Source organism: Scyliorhinus torazame, chromosome 15, assembly GCF_047496885.1.
Source record: "Scyliorhinus torazame isolate Kashiwa2021f chromosome 15, sScyTor2.1, whole genome shotgun sequence".
Lineage (NCBI taxonomy): Eukaryota > Metazoa > Chordata > Chondrichthyes > Carcharhiniformes > Scyliorhinidae > Scyliorhinus > Scyliorhinus torazame.
The window spans coordinates 195888459-195908715 of record NC_092721.1 but is presented as its reverse complement, the minus strand read 5'-3'; the positions used below and the strand labels follow the sequence as shown (position 1 = coordinate 195908715).

Sequence of the window (20257 nt, the reverse complement as noted above, 5' to 3'; positions counted from 1 at the left end):
ACCTTGGGTAGGGTGCTCTTTCCAAGAGCCGGTGAAGACTCGATGGGCCGAATGACCTCCTTCTGCACTGTAAATTCTATGATCGGATCAGAGCGAGGCTTGGAGTGGCATTAATCATAATATGATCAGAGGAATTGGAGAGGGCATTCAAGCTCCAAGTTACTTCTTTTTAAGAGGACCAACTTTGTGCCGTTGATTGACCTTGTCAGAGTGGCCTTGGACGGTTCGAGTTTGGCAAGCGGGATGTTCCTTCAAGGAGGTGATTTTGAATGTGTACCCATGCCCAGGCAAAGATGCCAAGCTTCAAGGCACTCCTGGCTGAGTGAGCAGGACTTCTAAGCAACTAATAAAGAAGACAAAAATGGTCAGCTGGATTCTCCGCGTGTTTCTCTGCCGCACGCCGTTCGCTGACGGTGGGATTCTATCTTTGAGCCGCTTGTCAACGCCATTTCGCATTGAAACCAGCCCACGCTGTCGCGAAACCCGCGCGCAGTCGTAAAAGTGAATTCCAATGACTGGAGAACCCCAGCCATAATTTACGACGATGGATTCAATACCAAATAACGGGCGGGATTCTCTGATCCTGGGTTTCTCGACGGCGTGAACACGGCCTCAGGATCAGCAATTCTGGCCCCTACAGGGGGCCAGCACGGCTCTGGAGCGGCCCACGCTGCTACAGCTGCTGATCCTGGTGTGAACTGGGTGCCGCGGGGTCCGCGCGTGCTCAGTGGCACCAGCGCCAACGCGTGCATTCGCGGTGTCTCCCTTCACCGCACCGGCCCCGACGCATCATGGCGCATGGCTAAATGGGCCGGCGCGGAGGAAAGGAGCCCCCCAGCCAGAGAGGCCGGCCCGCCGATCGGTGGGATCGCGGAGATTCTCCGGCCCGGCCCCGGGCTGAGAGAGTCCTGCCCAGCATGCTTGGAATGCGAAAAAGTACATTGAAGTGACAAAGAGAAATTTCAAATGGAAGATCATGAGAAGAGCAGCAGACAGCGGAGAGAAAGTATTTCTGATCATGTTAAGAGTAGCAGAAGGAGGAGGAAGGAGGGGCAGGCCATTGAAATATTGTGCTGTTCTTGCTATTTTCCGCATTATCGGGGCGGCCACACGTATTGTGCGCAGTCCTGGTCATTCACAGTGGGTGGTAATGAGGACGGATCCTCAGAGTCTGGTGAGAACTGTTGAGATCATCTGCTGCATTCCTTTCCGACGCGCTGAACCAACCGATTCTGCCACAGGACGTGAGGCTGTCCCTCGCCGGCGGTGTGCTGTGACCTCTGCCGACGCCTCGTTGGCAGGGCCGGCCTGTGCTTTGGGGTTTCTGAGGCCACGTATCGCCATGGCGATGGAATTCCTGCTCACAGGACAAAAAAAGGCAATGGCCGGGGCTTTCCGGGCTGGTCGTGGGCGGGAAAGAATATTTGACAGACAGTCCACTCAATTTGAGTGGGAATTTCGCGGGACCACAAAATCCCATATTTCCGCTATCGCAAAGACACTGAAGAGAGCGATCAAGATGAATGAGGAAATGGAGATGTGAGGTTATTTAATTGGGCACATTCTCACCGGAAATAAGAAAAGGTTGAGAGTTGGCGGAGGTAATTCTCCCCCAAAATTTCCAAGTGCCATTTTGGGGGTGTCTGGCGAGGTGTTTCCTGATGGCTTTTTCAGTGAGATCCAGACCTGAATTCACCGACGCATAGGGTGCGATGGCCCGGCTACGCCGTGACGGAATCGGGACATGGGTGGTAGATCCGGGGTGAGGACTCACCCAGGATTCCCGGCGGCCATTGTGCCTCGCGAGACCGAACCAGATCTCACCAGACGCTGCGATCTGGAACCCGCCCTCAGTGGGCGGGGCCCAGTCTTGCACAGTTAAGTGAGGTTAAAGACCGGCTTAGCCAGGCCGACGCCCGATATCTATGGGTCTCACCGAGCAGACTCCAGCCGTGTGCTAATTAGTACTGGTCCCCAGAAACAGGGTCCAGGCGTACTGGGACTTCGGTGGGGCGGGGGGGGGGGGGGGGGGGTGCTCCCAGGCGATTGGGGGCTTCCCAGGTGGTCGGCCCCTGGCCAGGCTGGCACCCTGCCACTGCTGGTGCCACCCGGGCACCTTGGGACTTCCAGCCTGGCACCCTGGCAGAACCACCTGGACACGCGGAAATGCCACCCGGGTGCCAGCCTGGGGCTGCCAAGATGCCCAGGTGGAACTGCCAGGGGCACTTCTAGCGTTCCAGGCTGGGGGAGCTGGAAAATATGGAGTGCTGTTCAATAATGGGGTTGCTCCCGGTGCTCCAAGCGCCAAGAACGACGCCTCGATTCCCACCCAAAACAGACTCTATTTTTTTTTAGGCCTTGGGGAGTTTCTCTCTGGTCTAACCCACCCTTTCAAGTGTTTCCGTCACTGGGGAGCTGAACTCACAGGCCAGACCGCCTCCTCAGAGAACGGGCCACCGTTTTGAAAGGGTGCCCAGATCTCTCAGTAAGCTTGAGGATGCCTCACACCCCATCCACAGGCAATGCCATCCGCCCCTCCCCCAGCAGACTTGGGAATGACACCCTCCCCCCAAGTGAGCACATCCTGCTATTTGTTTGCTGAAGGTCACCCTTTCAGGACCACCCCCTTCCCCACCCCTTTATGCCCCCCATCACCCCCCCCGCACCCTTCATACCGCCTTCACCTCCACTTTTATGGGTATGGCCCCCCTTAGCCCCTGACCCTTGGCAGTGCCAACCTCGCATCTTGGCACTGCCAGTCTGGCACCCAGGCACTGCCCCTGGCACCTGGGTAGTGCCGATCCTGCACCAAGGCAGGGCCAGGTTAGCACTACCAGGCTGCCAGCATACTCTGGCGTCTGGTTGAGGACTTGCCGTGATTATCTGGATCACGCCCAGCGAGGGTCGGGTGACTCACGGGTGGTTTTGCGCCCAGTGCGAAGCCCAATTTGGGTCACTCCCGCGATGCTCCCAATCCAACTGGTTGGCAAAATTGCGCCCCACATGATTTTTTTTTCTTTATTATTTGATCAGAGTTACAAAGCTAGAGCACAGAGTGTGGGTCAGGGGCAAACCCCTAATCCAGATCCTTGCCTGCTCCAAAAACCAATTCAAATTCAATCCAATTCATGCTCCCACAAGAAAGACATTCACCTGACCTCACGTTGATCTTAGCCAAAAGGCCGAGAAGCAATGCGCCCCACATGATTGATGCTTATTAAAGATTCCAATGGAGTTGATAATGGCAGCCATGGCGAGATCGTTCTCCTTATCAAGGACAGCAGAGCCAGAGGACATGGCCTGTTCTTCAAAAAGGATAAATTCTGAGCACTTCTGCAATATTAATGCTTCGTGGAGCAAGTGATAATCTATGAACCAGGTTCCCGAGGCAATTGATAGAAGCAGATAGCATTGATCCATTGCTAGTTCCTTTTGGGAAATAACGTTTTGTGATACATGAGTAACCTACCACGTGACAAAGTGAATGTAGCATTTCTGGTTCTGTTTTCCTCAAATCTCTCCATCCCTGGGATTTTCCTCATGTCTGGATCTTCTGTTAAGTGCCAAGTGCTGACTAGCGTTAGGGACTGGTCATTGTGATTAGTCAACAAATCCATTGTCATTGTATCATGTGACTGCCAGGCTGGTGAGGGAAACTATTTTTTTGATAACCCCGTGTGGCAGCTCTGATGATATAAATCCCAACCATCTCAAACCACTGGATTGCCCTATTCCAGGAAGTTGTCCCTATTTCTGTAGCCACATCAAGCCCACTTTTTTGAGAGAAAGACAGAATCTTGACAAACCTCTCAGAAACATCTCACAGATAATGGGCGGTTTCAATCATTTTCAGTTGGAGAACGTTGACGACCATTTTGCAGATCTGAAGATCTTCCAGGGGGTCTCTTGGAGTTCGACATTTGAGGGTGAAGTTACCTCCACACAATGGGTGGGCTTCAGTCAGATGTTGGGGGAGGAGGCGTGGTTGGCGCTATCTGAAAGCCTGTATCCTGACGCCAGCCCATCGCCAACCCACCCAGGAAGAATGGAAGTGAACAATCAGGCTGGTCCCAGGAGGTGGGTTGGTAGTTTAAATATTTTCATCAGTCATGACGATGTGTGCCTCATTTCCATGCAGCACTTACTCCTGGGTCTCAGGACACCCGGCAGCCATGTCCAGGCGAGGGCCCTTGGATACTGGAGCCATCTGTCCGGCGAGTTGTAGTGATCGGACGCCCCACCCCATCCCTGATAGTCCCCTCAGGAGGCCTTTGCTCTCCACAGCAAGACGATAGGCAGTCCTTGCCCACAACCTGAGATTAAATTATTGGAGCCTCGACAGTAACTGTTTAAGATAAGTAACATCTATCTGGTTCTACACTGTTCCATTAAGGTAGAGTCTGCATGGGTGAGCCTCATTGATCAGACTATCTCTGAGCTGCACTTAGCCACATGCTCCCTGTGGAGTATCTCTTTACATCTGCCTTGGGAATATGTGACTGACATTATATTCTTCAGTTTCTTTTTCAAATTTAAAAATTTTGATAGGAACTGGAGCATCGCAGTAATGATGCTATGTTACAGAAACACACGGCACAGAAGGAGGTCATTCAGCCCCTCCTGTCTGAGCCAGTTCCGTGAAAGGGGAATCTAATTAGCTCCTCTCCCTTGCCGTTTCTTGAATCCCTGTAAATCTCTTCATTTCAAGTGCTGTACAATTTCCATTTGAAAGCTACCGTCACATCTGCTTTCCACTGCCCTGTTAGGCAGTGCATTCCAGCTATGGGTGGCACAGTGGTTAGCACTGCTGCCTCACAATGCCAGGGACCCGGGTTCGATTCCGGCCTTTGGTGACTGTCTGTATGGAGTTTGTACGTTTTCCCTGTGTCTGTGTGAGTTTCCTCGGTTTCCTCCCACAGCCCAAAAATGTGCGGTTTAGGTGGATTGACCATGCTAAATTTCCCCTTAGTGTCCAAAGATGTGCAGATTAACTTGGGTTACGGGGACAGGGCGGGGGAATGGGCCGAGGTGGGGTGGTCTTTCAGAGAGTCAATGCAGACGCAGTGATTTGAATGGCCTCCTTCTACACTGTAGTCTGCACGTTCTCCCCCTGTCTGCGTGGGTTTCCTCCTGGTGCCCAAGTTTCCTCCCACATAACTAGCCATTCATTTTAATCCCACTTTCCAGCACCTGTTCCCCAGCCTTGCAGTTACTACACTAGGTACCTTTTCAGAGTATCATAGAATTTACAGTGCAGAAGATGGCCATTTGGCCTATCGAATCTGCACCAGCTCTTGGGAAGAGCACCCGACTTAAGGCCACACATCCACCCTATTCCTGTAACCAGTAACCCCACCAAACCTTTTGGACACTAAGGGGCAATTTATCATGGCCAATCCACCTAACCTGCACATCTTTGGATTGTGGGGGGAAACCGGAGCATCTGGAGGAAACCCACGCAGACACGGGGAGAACGTGCAGACTCCGCACAGACAGTGACCCGAGGCCGGAATCGAACTCGGGTCCCTGGTGCTGTGAGGCAACAGTGCTAACCGCTGTGTCGCTGTGCCGGGATAAATCTCGAGAGGGATAAATATTGGCAGCAGGGATAACTCTCCTGCTCGTCAAAACAACAATATCAATGGGACTGCACACGTTTACCAGTGAGATTAGACAGATCCTCAGTTTAATTCCTCATCTGAGAGACACATTTTACACTGGAGTGTCAACGCAACTTCTGTAATCAACTGACTGGAGCAGGGCTTGAGCCCACAATCTTCAGGCTCAGGGTTAGGAATGCTACCAATTGAGCCACAGCTGATGAGGTAGCTGGAATGGGAGAAGACTCAAGTAAAGCACCGACAGCAGCAGACTAGATGGAGCAAATGGCCTGATCGTGTGCTGCATGTTATACCTACATCAATGGAATGCTGTCACATTCAAGGAATCTAACAAAGATGTTCCTGCCATTTAACAAAATATATATAATTTGGTACAAAATGAAGGAATGGGTGGTGAGGTGGTCCTATTATACCTCTTAATGTGAATCAAATCATGGCAGATGGGGGGGGGGTGTTGAAGGAGGGAGGGGGGAGGGGGGGTGAACGTCCCTTCTCTTTACCAGCCAGAACCTCCAACTCATTCACTCCCAGAAAATGAAAACTGTGGGAGCTGTTAACACACCGCCCCAAAAGCTTCAATCCTCCTATAACTTTCAGGCTTTAAAAATTGAGTTTGGCTTCACGAAGTCCCCAACTTTTTCAATCCTGCAATATGGAGTTTGGCTTTTCACCCAAGGTTCATGGGATCATAGAACGGTGCACAGGAAGGTGCAATTGGGCGCAACATAAATGCACCAACTCATTGGATAGAGCTTTCCAATTGGTCTCTTTGCTCTTTCCCCAGTTTTTTTCCTTTTCCCGTTCAAGTTTGAAAGTCCAGTGATGTTACCTGACGTTCCTTGGATATTCTGGCCTATTTTGTCGTCAGATCACCCTGCTCCTGCTGAAGCAGGAGCCTTTCCCTCGGGGTGTTATTCATTTATAGAATGATTATTTTTAATAGAATTCCTACAGTGCAGAAGGAGGCCATTTGGCCCATTGACCGTAGCGATCCTCTCAAAGAGCACCCTGGCCCTGCCCACTCCCCCCACCCTATCACTGTCACCCCGTCTAAGCTGCTCATCTCTGCACACTAAGGGGCAATTCAGCGTGGCCAATCCACCTAACCTGCACATCTTTGGACTGTGGGAGGAAACCGGAGCAGCCGGAGGAAAACCCACACAGACACGGGGAGAAAGTGCAAACTCCACACAGTGACCCGAGGCTGGAACTGAACCTGGGTCCCTTGCGCTGTGAGGCAGCAGTGCTAACCACCGTGCCACCATACTTCCAAAGAGCTGGCTCCCTCTGCAAAGGAGGCTATTTTTAAGCTTTAAACACCACAACCGCCACCCCCCACCCCCCCCCCCCACCTGCTGTGTAGGCTAACGTGATTTGCTGCAACGCAGGCAAGTTGGGCCTGGTGTACAGGACTGCGCTGCACATTTGTCTTCGAGCTGTGCGGTGCTGAGGCTGCATCTTGTAGCTGATGGTGCAATACTTTCCTGCTCGGGCCAATGATTTGCTGCAGTGTTTGCAATGCTGTGCCTTCGGTGCACTGCAATGCCTGTGATCTTTACCAGATGAAAATGAAATGAAATGAAAATCACTTATTGTCACGAGTAGGCTTCAAATGAAGTTACTGTGAAAAGCCCCTAGTCGCCACATTCCGGCGCCTGTTCGGGGAGGCTGGTACGGGAATTGAACTGGGCTGCTGGCCTGCCTTGGTCTGCTTTAAAAGCCAGCGATTTAGCCCTGTGCTAAACCAGCCCCTTTGCATGTTGCTTAAAAAGAAAGCACCGGTATTTACCTAATTACGCAACTGTGTGACCCGACCTTCCAGCCTTGTGCTGGGTGACAGCAGGGAGTCGGTCAATCATTTTAGATTTCTCCTCTGACTGCCTGCCGATAGACACACTGCGATAATATTAACCCATTGTGAGTTTTAGGTTTTAAGCTCTCCAGAATGAGGAGTACAAATATTGGGAAAGATCAGCTGCTCTTTCAATAAATAGGTAAACTCCGGGTTTCCGCGACAAAATGTGAGAATTTCCGGGTTCGTGGCCGCGCATGCGCATGGCGACGGCCTACAGCGGTCGCGCCGTACAACATAGCGCCGGCCGTGCGCGGGCCCAACCTGCCAAGTAGCGCCTCCCTGGACACCCCCTGGCCACTCCCAGGTCATCCCCCACCAGTTCCTCCCAGCCCTCGCGGAAGCCCCCCCCCCCCTCCCCCAACCCGGCCAGTGGCATGGATCACGACCGAGTGTGGCGGGGCTGGACACAGCCTGAATCCGCCACGCCGGGTTCCCAACCGTTCAAACCAAACGTCAACCGCGAGGTCGGGAACTCGGCCCATCGGGGGCGGAGCGGGAGGGCCTTCCGATGATGCGTCAACGCCGTTTCAACGACATGCGGCACATGACGCGATGACGCCGTCTCGGAGTGGCGGAGACTCGGTGTCAAACCACCGCCGCCCCCGATTCGGGCGTCGGAAGGGATTCCCCGCCCGATCGCCGATTACCATGGATCTCGATCAGCCGTCTGCCAGTAAATCTGAATTTATTTATCAGGCACCTTTCATGATGACCCGAACTGAAGCTGTTTTACAGCCATTGAAGGACTTGTCATCGTATTGGACATGCAACGGCCAGTTGTATTTCCTTTATTCTTTCGTAGCATGTGGGCATCACGGGCAGTGCCAGCCTTTGTCACCCACCCCTAATTGCCCTTGAACTGAGTGGCTTTCAAGGCCATTTCAGAGGGCGGTGCACATTGTGGGTCACATGTAGGCCAGGCCAGCTCAGGATGGCAGATTTCCTTCCCTAAGAGGCGTGAGTGGGGATGATGGGTTTTTGCAACAATTGGTGATTGTTGTCACATTACCATGACTGAGGTTAGCTTTATATCCAATATTTTAATGAATTGAATTTAATCAGCTGCCGTGGTGGGATTTGAATCCATGTGAGGCCCGGGAGCATCACCCCGGGCCTCTGGATTAATAGCCCAGTGACATGATCATAACCCCACACATAGAAAACCCCACAGACAACAATGCGATAATGACCATATAACCTGCTTTAGTGAAGTTTGTTGAGTGATAAATATTATCCAGAACGTCAATGGGGAGGCAGTGGCAGAATGGTACTTTCACTAACTGGTAATCCAGAGAGCCCGGTATTTCCCTGGGGACCCGGGTTCGAATCCCACCCACGGTGGAATTAAAAATGTAACGCTGACCGTGAAACCATTATAGAAACCCATCCAGAGTGCCCTTTAGGGAAGGAAATCTTCTGTTCTCACCTGATGTGACCTATAGGCTGACTCTTAACTGCCCTCTGAAACGGCCAAGCAAGCCACCCAGTTCAAGGACAATTAGGGATGGGCAACAAGTGCTGGCCAGTGAATAAAATGAGGAAGAACACCCCTGTGCTTAGGAACAGAAGAGGAGGACGAATAGGCAATTTTGATAATTCTTTTATTGACCATCCCTAATTGCCCTCGAGAAGGCGGCAGTGAGCTGCTTTAGTCAATCCAAGTGGTGGAGGTACACCCACTGTGCTGTTAGGAAGGGGGTTCCAGGATTTCGACCCAGCGACGCCATACAGCCCGTCGAGCCTGCTCCCACATTCCATACTATCACCGTTAACCTTTAGCTCAATTTCCCTTTTTCGTCCGCTCCGGATACCCCAACAAGTCAAAAACCTTCCTATCTCGGCCTTAAATAAGTTCACACGCGTGGCCTCCACAACCCTCTGGGGTAGAATATCCTTCTTCAAAACAGTACCATGGGATCTCTCACATCCACCTGACAAAGCAGGCGGGGATTTGGCTGAATCCTTCATTCAAAAGACGCTACCTTCGATTGTGCAGAGCTCCTTCATTGCATCACCGGGCATGTCAAACTAGCTTATACCGTAAACCCATAAGCTCCTGACTTAGAAGTTAAAATAGTACCCAGTGAGGCACTGTTTGCAAAGCTTCACTTTATCTAACCCTGTGGGAATCAATGCAGTGGAAAATTGATTAAAATAAAAGCACCTTGCAGATGTTTTAATATATGCTGTGGTGTCTGTATGTGGAGAAGATGAAAGTTCCCTAGAATGATTAGAGGTCTGTGATCAGTCCCAAAGACCTGTTATTCTCAATATTAATCACACTGGAGTTTGACAAACACTGCATCAGCATGAGTTGTTTTGCAGGGTCCAATAAAGTACAGTGCTGGAGTCAAGCCAGCTAAGGAAGAAAGTGCTTTTAGTTCTGCGCAGCTGACTGAACGAACAGCACAGTTACAGTTTAAGTGGTTAAATGATGAGGTAGCACAGGTCAGGCTTGTACTCCCTTGAGATTAGAAGATTGAGAGGTGATCTAAGGTGCTCAAACCGATTGAGGGAGTTGCTCAGGTAGATAAGAGAGAAACGGAGCCCAGAACGAGGGGTTCAACCATTAAAATTAAAGCTAGGTCGGTTCAAGGAGAGACGTCCGGAAACACTTCTCCACTCAAAGGGGAGCAGAAATTCTGCAACTCCCGCCCCCCCCCCAGAAAGCTGCCGAGGCTGAAGACCAATCGAAAGTTTCAAAGCTGAGATCGGCAGAATCTCAGTGAGCAGGGATCATGGGTCCAGGGTGAGCAAATGGGCTTCAGATGCAGGTCAGCCAGGGATCTGATTACATGATGGAGCGGGTTTGAGGGGCTGAATGGTGGAGTGGGTTTGAGGGGCTGAATGGTCTTTCCCTGTTCCCAACGCTCCCATATTTTGGAATTCTCTACCCCAGAGGCTTGTGGTCAACTTAAGGTAGTTTGACTTTGCACCGCGGAATTGCTGTCCTTTAGATAAGGTTCTCGACTGAAACCAAAGTTCCTGCGCGCCAGGTGAAGAAGACCAGGGTGAATGTGCCACCTTCCGTCAGATCACCAGAGGGGGGAAAGAAATTCACCCACACTCTTGCTGCTTGTGGAATACTGCAATCTGAGTGACAGACGAACGTTGGAAATGTGCCACACTCAATATCTGCAAGAAAAACAGTTTTGGATTGGGACAGAATGCCTGTGCTGAAATGTGAGGTTCCAAATGAGGTTTGCCCATCAGGCGATTGTAGATTTCCAAAGGACCGAACCGCATCTCCCAGCAACGTTTGAAAATACTTTGCAAGCAATTAAGTCCCTCGCGGTGCAATTACCCCACTCACAGTCATTATGTAGCGAAATGCAGCAGGCAAAATACAACACAGTGGGGCATTCCAACAGTGTTACAACCACAGACTCATAGACCGCTTGCGGATCAGAAAGAGGCCACTTGGCCCATCGCACCTGTACCGGCCGAAAAATGAGCCTCCCCCCCGCCCCAGCCTAACTCCACTTTCCAACATTTCGTCCGTAGCTCTGCAGGTTACGACACTTCAGGCCCACATCCTTTTAAATAAGTTGAACTCCCTTTCAGGCAGTGAGTTCCAGGCCCCCACAACCTTCTGGCTGAAAATATTCTGCGGGATTTTCCGTCGGCGGGATTTTCCGCTTCACCGGCAGCGCACCCACTCACACGGGTTTTCCCAACAGCGTGGGATGGCCACAATGGGAAATTCCATTGGCTGGCTGTCGGAACAGAGGATCCCACTGTGGGCGGGGGCTCCGCGCAGCACAGAAAGTGGGGCTGACGGGAAGGAGAATCCCGCCCATTATTTTTCACCTTCCCGCTAATCTTTCTACCAATCACTTTAGAATCATAGAATTTACATTGCAGAAGGAGGCCATTCGGCCCATCGAGTCTGCACCGGCTTTCGGAAAGAGCGCCCTACTCAAGCCCACACCTCCAGCCGATCCCCGTAACACAGCAACCCCATCTAACCTAAGGGCAATTTATCATGGCTAAACCACCTAACCTGCACATCTTTGGACTGTGGGAGGAAACCGGAGCACCCGGAGGAAACCCATGCAGACACGGGGAGAACATGCAGACTCCGCACAGATAGTGACCCAAGTGGGAATTGAACCTGGGACCCTGGTGCTGTGAAGCCATACTGCTAACCACTATTCTACCGTGCTGCCTTCTGAATGTATGTCCCCTGGTCACCGACGCCTCTGTTAAAGTAAGTAGGCCCTTCCCAGCCACTCTATCGCGGACCCTCACAATTTTTTCCATCGCAATCAAATTTCATTTAAGCCTCTTCTGTTTCAAGGTGAACAACCCCAGCCTATTCAATCGTTCGCCTTAGCTGCAATTGTCCAATTCTGGCAACATCAATGGATGGATATTACGATGAATGTTCAGTTAGGCGGCACAGTAGCGGTGGGCAGCATGGTAGCAGTCGGGCGGCATGGTAGCACAGTGGTTAGCACTGTTGCTTCACAGAGCCAGTGTCCCAGGTTCGTTTCCGGCTTGGGCCACTATCTGCGCGGTGCCTTCAAGTTCCCCGTGTGTCGTCTGGGTGCTCCGGTTTCCTCCCACAAGTCCCGAAAGACGAGCTTCTTAGGTGAATTGGACATTCTGAATTCTCCTTCAGTGTACCCCATAGTGTGGCGACGAGGGGACTTTCACAGTAACTTCATTGCAGTGTTGATGTAAGCCTACATGTGACAATAAATTCTTATTAAGCTCTTTCTGGTGAAATATTGACTAAGATACTGGGTGAATTCTGATTCACATTCAGCTTAGGGATGCTGGGACTGATGAAAATGTATACCCGCCAGAGCCAGCATTGTAAGCCTAAAAGGGATGGATGCTGTGCCGAATGATGACGCAGGCTTTGAGGGGCCGAATGGCCTACCCCCGCCCCAGATTCATATGTTCATAACGTCTCAGCCCTCAAATTCAATTAAAGGGGTGATATACCGGAAATAAAGGGGTGATACATTGGTCCTAAAAGAAAACCCTCGCATTTATATGGCACCATTCACAACCTCAGGTCTGCCCATTACACTGTTGTAATGCATGAGTACGGCACTTGTGGTGCATATCCAGACACCTTTTAAAATGAATTGAGGGTTTCTGCCTCTACTACCCTCTCAGGCTATGAGTTCCAGACCCCAACAGTCCTCTGGGTGGAACAAAACCTTGCCTCAAGCCCACCCTAATCTTTCTACCAATAACTTTAAATCTTTTCTTCTCTGCTAAATCAAATGGGCCCTTCCCCGTCCACTCCATCCGGGCCCCTCACAATGTTGTGCACTTCAATCAAACCTGCCCTCAGCCTCCTCTGTTCCAAGGAGATCAACTCCAGCCTGTCCAATCTCTCCTGGTAGCTGCTGTTTTCCAGCCCTGGCAACGTCCTCGCAAATCTGCTCTGTAACCTCTCGACTGCAATTACACCCTCTCTGTAATAGGATGATCAGTGCTGCAGTGCTGTTAGTTTGTGGTTTAACCCGGGCTTGGCATAGTTGGAGCAAAACTTCCTCCGCTTGACTTTCAACTCCCTGGATATAAAGACCTACTATTCCAATATTTCAATCTCACATTAGCCTTGTTGATTATTTTTTGTTTGGCCCACTGCAGTTCAGTGATCTATGTACATGGACCATTTACTCTTCCAGAACCCCCGCTGATAAGTAACCTTTCATCATTTAAAAAATGCTTGGATTTATCCATCTTTGGGTCCAAAATGGATGACCTCACACTTACTTGTGTTAAATCCGTCAGCTCCAGTTTTTCCCACTCACTTCTCTTTGTAATGTTATGCTCCTGCCTTCATTACTCGGTTGGCATCCAATCTCTGCATCATTGTCCAACTTCAATATCTGTCCCTCTATTGAGCTATTGAAGTCATTCATGAACACAGTGAATAGTTGAGATTCAGCACAAATCCCCATAGGACATCAGTAAGTCACTTCCTTCCAAGTCGAGTACATTCTCAACAATCCTGGTCAGCAGGCCAATACAAATTCGGAGAATGGCCTGGCCATTCAGCCCTTGAACCTGCTCTGCCATTCAAAAGATCGTGGGCTGGGATGACTGTGCCCTCCACTCGCTCTCCTCCCTTGTCAGTCGAGAATCTATTGAATTCAAGCCTTCAAAAATATTCAGTCATCCTGCCTCCACCGTGCTCTTGAGGAAGAGAGTGGCTCGCGACCCTCTGAGGGGAAGAAAAGATTTTCCTCATCGCCATCTTAAATGGGAGACCTCTTACTTTTAAACTACGTCCCCTACCTCTCCCACAAGGAGAAATAGCCCCTCAGTGTCTACCCTGTCAAGCCCCCTCAAGATCTTATATACTAATAATAGTCTTTATTATTGTCACAAGTAAGTTCACATTAACGCTGCAATGAAGTTACTGTGAAAAGCCCCTAGTCGCCACACTCTGGCACCTGTTCGAGTACACAGAGGGAGAATTCAGAATATCCAATTCACCTAACGGCACGTCTTTCGGGACTTGTGGGAGGAAACCGGAGCACCCGGAGGAAACCCACCCAGGCACGGGGAGAACGTGCAGACTCCGCACAGACAGTGACCCAAGCGGGAATCGAACCTGGGACCCTGGCGCTGTGAAGCAACAGTGCTAACCACTGTGTTACCATGCCGGTCAAGTGGAGCTTGAAGGATGTGGCTCAGAAGCATGTATGCTATCATTGTGCCCCAAGAAATCATTCCCATTAGAGATAACCTGTCCCTATTTGCACTCCGATGTAATTTCCGCTGTTCCTACATACCAGTATTTTCTCACTTGAATAGTTAGTGACCTTTAGAGTACTATATCTGGTACTTTGTTCTCTTAACTCTGAAGCAAGAGATTCAGTCCTTGACACCCCCCAGGACATTCCCTCTCTCCAGCACTGCAATATTCTCCTTAATCATTGCAACATTTTTTTTAGGAGAGCTGAGGAGTTATCTACACTGGCCATTGCTTTTTTCCCCCCTCAAGCAACATATCTATGGTAGATAATTTGGCCATCATCACATTGTTGTTTTTGGGTTGTGTGCGCACATTGGCTGTTTGCTCCTTACATTACAATTGCAACCTCACTTTGAGAAAGTATTTCATGGGTTGTGAAACATTTAATTGGTGCCTGACATTGTGAAAGGGGTTATATACATGGAAGGACCTTTCTTTTCTCTTTATCTCGCTCCTGCCTTGAAATTATATTGTGTGGCGATTGCTGTGCCAGCGTTAAGATCATGTTTATACTCGCCCTTTGTATGCTCCTTAACAGATGTATTTACAGATTTATTTTAAATGGGCTGATGCATTTGTTAGAATAATGGACAAGGGAGCTACAGAGAAACATGTTAAGCCTTGGAACCGTAATAATTGCACAGCATAATTCCTGTCTTCCTGCCTGTCAGAGGATTTTTGATATCAAGCCACATTAGAGCCAATGATGAGCTGTAACCTAATTTGTATGCAAATCTATGACCTTTAATTACTGACTTTGCACAGGAATTTGTTTTTGTAAAATATGCAAGCAGTAAGGATTCCCTCTGCTGTTTGCGTAACTGGAAAGAAAAAGGATAGAAAGATTTCGCATTTATATGTGGTCCTTCATAAGAACATAAGAACTAGGAGCAGGAGTAGGCCATCTGGCCCTTCGAGCCTGTTCCACCAATCAATGAGATCATGGCTGATCTTTTGTGGACTCAGCTCCACTTTCCCAGCCGAACACCATAACTCTTTAATCCTTTATTCTTCAAAAAACTATCTATCTTAATCTTGAAAACATTTAATGATTCACAACCTTTTGGGTGAGAAGTTCCTACTAAACTCAGTCCTAAATCTACATTCCATTATTTTGAGACTATGCCCCCAGCTCTGCTTTCACCCACCGGTGGAAACAACCTCCCGCATCGATCCTATCTATTCCCTTCATAATTTTATATGTTTCTATAAGATCCCTCCGCATCCTTCTAAATTCCAACGAGTACAGTCCCAATCTACTCAACCTATCCTCGTAATCCAACCCCCTCAGCTCTGAGATTAACCTAGTGAATCTCCTCTGCATACCCTCCAGTGCCAGTACGACCTTTCTCAAGTAAGGAGACCAAAACTGAACACAATACTCCAGGTGTGGCCTCACTAACACCTTATACAGTTGCAGCATAACCTCCCTCGTCTTAAACCCCATCCCTCTAGCAATGAAGGACAAGATTCCATTCGCCTTCTTCATCACCTGCTGTAAACCAACTTTTGGCGGATCATGCACTAGGACACCCAGGTCCCTCTGCACAGTAGCATGTTTTAATATTTTACCATTTAAATAATAATCCCTTTTGCTTTCATTAATGACCTCGGAAGATTCTAAAACGCCTCACAGCCAACGGAAAAATTTTGAAGTGTGGCCACTCTTGGATTCGAAGAAACATGTTCGCTGTTCCACAATCAGCAATTAAATAAATAACCAGATCGTCTGTGGGTTAAGGGATGGACATTGACCAGGACACAGGGGGAGACTCACCCTGCTCTTCACCGATCCCATGGAATCAGATGGGCTCAATGTCTCATTCAAAAGATGGCGCTTGTGACAGGGCAGCACTGCCTCAGTGCTGCACAAAAGTGCCAAGCTGGATTGTGTGTTCACGTTTCTGGTGTGCCTCTCAAACCAGCAAATCGGGGACAGATTCTCCGATCCTCCAGCTTGCCGTTTGCTGGTGGCGGGATTCTCTCTTCCCATCGCTTGTCAGTGGGATTTCCCATTGAAGCCATCCCACGCCGCCGGGAAACCCGCCGGGCGGGGCACGCTGCCATCGGAAAAAGAGAATCCAACGGCCGGAGAATTTTGGCCATGATGATGGATGAATGTGAAATAATGCTCTCAGAGCTACAGTGCACAATGGGGTCTCTGCTCAGAAGAGTATTGTGAGCAGTTTTGGGCCCCATATCTAAGGAAGGATGTGCTGGCCTTGGAAAGGGTCCAGAGGAGGTTCACAAGAATGATCCCTGGAATTAAGAACTTGTCGTTTGAGGAACGGTTGAGGACTCTGGGTTTGTTTTAGCCAGGGGCTGGTTTAGCACATTCGGTTAAATCGCTGGCTTCCAATGCTCCTGCACCCCCTTTGGAACTGGGGCTGGTTTAGCACACTGGGCTAAATCGCTGGCTTTGAAAGCAGACCAAGGCAGGCCAGCAGCACGGTTCAATTCCCGTACCAGCCTCCCCGAACAGGTGCCGGAATGTGGCGACTAGGGGCTTTTCACAGTAACTCCATTGAAGCTTACTTGTGACAATAAGCAATTTTTTTTCTTTTTTTCATTTTCTTACTCTTTGGAGTTTAGAAGGGATCTTATTGAAACTTACAGGATACTGCGAGGCCTGCATAGAGTGGACGTGGAGAGGATGTTTCCACTTGTAGGAAAAATTAGAACCAGAGGACACAATCTCAGACTAAAGGGACCATCCTTTAAAACAGAGATGAGGAGGAATTTCTTCAGCCAGAGGGTGGTGAATCTGTGGAACTCTTTGCTGCGGAAGGCTGTGGAGGCCAAATCACTGAGTTTCTTTAAGACAGAGATAGATAGGTTCTTGATTAATAAGGGGTTATGGGGAGAAGGCAGGAGAATGGGGATGAGAAAAATATCAGCCATGATTGAATGGCGGAGCAGACTCGATGGGCCGAGTGGCCTAATTCTGCTCCTATGTCTTACGGTCCATTGTTTAATTCTCACCAATCGTCTTTTGGAAGAGTTTGAAGTTGTTTTCCTCAGGGTTTGTCCATTTTCAAGTCAGACTGTTTTCTTGCGGCTGGACGTGGTGGAAATGCAATCGCCTCAAAGTTGACTTCAGAGCATTTTCTGGCCCCGCCTGTCGCTGGGATCTTGCAGTCCCGCGCTGAAAGTCAATGGGCTTCTGGCCAGCACCTTCCATCCCCTGCGGTGGGCCCCACGTCGGTGTGGTCGGGGTATCCCAGTCAAAGCCACGGATCAGCCTGACGTAGACATATATCACTGTTCCTTCGTCATCACTGGGACAGTATCGTGGAATTTCCAACCTCACAATATGTTGGGTCTCATGAACATGGATGAAGAAGTCGTGATAGCTTGCATTTATAAAGCGCCTTTAAACGTAGTCAAACGTCCCAAGGCACTTCACAAGAATGTTGTTCAACAAAATCCAATACTGACCCACAAAGGGGACATGCGGGCGGAAGACCAAACGCTTGATCAAAGGGATTGATTTTGCGGAACATCCGGAATGAGGCAAGTGAGGTTGAGAGCTGGAATGGTTTATGAATTACGTGAATTCCAGCTGCTCAGGCTGCTTTGGGGCTTTGGTAGCACGGTGGTTAGCACGGTTGCTTCAGAGCGCCAGGGTCCCAGGTTCGATTCCCGGGTTGGGTCACTGTCTGTGCGGAGTCTGCACGTTCTCCCCGTGTCTGGGTGGGTTTCCTCCGGGCGCTCCGGTTTCTTCCCACAAGCCCAAAGATGTGCAGGTTAGGTGGATTGGCCGTGCTAAATTGCCCTTAGTGTCCAAAAAGGTTAGATGGGGTTACTGGGTTACGGGGATAGGGTGGAAGTGTGGGGCTTGAGTGGGGTGCTCTTTCCAAGGGCTGGTGAAGACTTGATGGGCCGAGTGGCCTCCTTCTGCATTGTAAGTTCCATGTTCTATCGCTGAAAGCAGGGGACTGAAACGGGGAGGTCAGGACGGTGGGAGTGCGGAGATCTCATGAGGTTGTAGGGCTGGAGGAGGTTCGCGAATAGGGAGCAGCGAGGCCAGGGAGGGATTTGAAGACAATTTTATAATCTTATAGCAAAAGCATTAAAGTCACAGGGATCCTTTGATGTGAATCATCACGATTATATCAGCGATGGAAGATAACAGCTATGAGGAGAGATTTGAGGCACTGAGACCATTTATATCTGTAAAGAGAAGACCGAGGATATTTAATAGAGTTTTTTTCCAAATCACGAATCATTTTGATAGAGCAAATAGGAAAAGATCATCTTCTCTGGTGAGGGAGCCAGCGGGAAATCTTGTTATAATTTCAAAGATGACAAAGTGATTGTGGAGAGAGTTTAAGATAAATTCTATTATGGAGAAGGTTGCTGAGCATGGTTGAACCACAGACTATTACAACTTTAACGAGAAATTGGATACATATTTGACGGAGAGGATTCAGGCCAATGCGAAGGGAACAGGGCAGGGAGATTAATTTTGAATTTCTTGAGCGTAGAGTTGGCATAGACATGAAGGGGTGTAGTGTCCTCTTGTGTGCTATTTCTGTGGTTTTATAAAAGCTTCCCTTGCACTGGCTTTCACTGGATTTATATCTTCAGAATATCTTGACAATGGTAGCTTGGGGGGTGATGGGGGGGGCGGCGGTTGTGAGGCTCCCCCAGAAGCAAAGCCAGTGTGAAGCCAATCCGCTTCATGCCAGCCTGCCCCCCCCGCCAGCTATGGCACGTGTGGGTGGGCTGAATTGAGGCAGAGTGGGACGTCCCCCCCCCCCCCCCCTCCACTGCGGAGGAAAATTACAGCCAAAGGATTGTGAATCTTTGGAATTCTTTATCTCAGAGGGTTGTGAATGCTCAGTCTCGAAGCATTTCCAACTAGGAGAGCGATAAGATTTTTGGATATAAAGGAATTAAGGGACAAGAGGTTAGTGGAGGAAGACGGAGTTCAGTTCACGTTTCAGTGTGATCTTGTTCAAGCTCAAGGGCCAAATAGCATTCTCCTGCTCTTATGATGTTATGTTTCAGTGTCTACTTGATGCCTGACAATAGAGAAATTCTGCAGGGTTGTATTATACTGAACTGTCCAAGCAAATCTTCTGTGTCCAGCTCAAGGATAGCTTCCAAACAAGAGGAGGACAAGGGAAGTGCTACAAAGACACCCAAAGGCTTACCATAGGAAATGCAACAAGGATGCCAAGGCCTGGGAGACCCAGGCTCAGAAGACACCTACTTGGAGGAACCTCCTGATTGAAGGGACACAATTCTTCGAGGACACACTACGGCAAGAGGAGGCCTGGAAAAGGAGCCTGAGAAAGGAATCCACGATCCAGAGTCAAAGGATCGATCCCACCTCCCGGAAACACCTGCCAAGTGTGCAGTCGAAGATACAGCTCGGGATCAGACTCATCAGCAATGCCAGAACTCACGGATCCCAGTAACACACAGTTTCTTAGGTGGACAATCATACTCGTTCACGAGTGATTCCTGAAGAAGAAGAAGACCAGGGTCAATTTGCTTGTTAACAAGACCAATTGACCCTTGATTATTTATTTAAATATGGTAGGTGGCAGCTAATTTTGCCCCCGCCCATCCCTTTATTCTGGGGGTGGGCTCAGGGTTGGGCAGTAAGTTGGCGATGCGGCATCTGGCTTATTATATATACCCTCCCCACTGAAAGCACGCCTGGTGGGGGCATGTAAAATGCAGTTCCGAATGTTGTCACGTCAATGCGGGCTAATATTGACTAACAGTTGTTAGTGATAGAGCCACACAGTGGGCGATAGTCCACATGGGGGAGTTGGTTATTTCAGGAACTGTTTAATCAGAATGAACAACTTAACTCTTAATAACTATGGTTGTCTTTGCATCTGGTTTGATTCCCTTTTCCATCCTTCATCAAAAACCAACGTGTGTCATTTGATTAATTAGCGCAGGTTAAATCCCTTATTTTCTCGTGTTGAGAAGGTCAATTTGAACTATTCAAAAAACCTCTGATCAAGTGGCTTAATTTCCCTCAGGTAATAAGTGGAAAAGCTGTGTTAGATACTTTCTCGCTGAGTTTTTAAA

The 20257-nt window shown here is 49.3% G+C and overlaps 1 protein-coding gene and 1 non-coding gene across 5 annotated transcripts in view; one reads left to right on the top strand and one right to left on the bottom strand.

Moving 5' to 3' along the window:
* The window catches only part of nlgn4xa (neuroligin 4 X-linked a), a 322177-nt gene that overhangs the window by 47542 nt on the left and 254378 nt on the right, over positions 1-20257 (top strand). The window lies entirely within an intron of this gene.
* Positions 3009-3194, bottom strand: LOC140392208 (U2 spliceosomal RNA). The gene has a single exon (XR_011935272.1). It is a non-coding gene; the product is annotated as a U2 spliceosomal RNA (small nuclear RNA).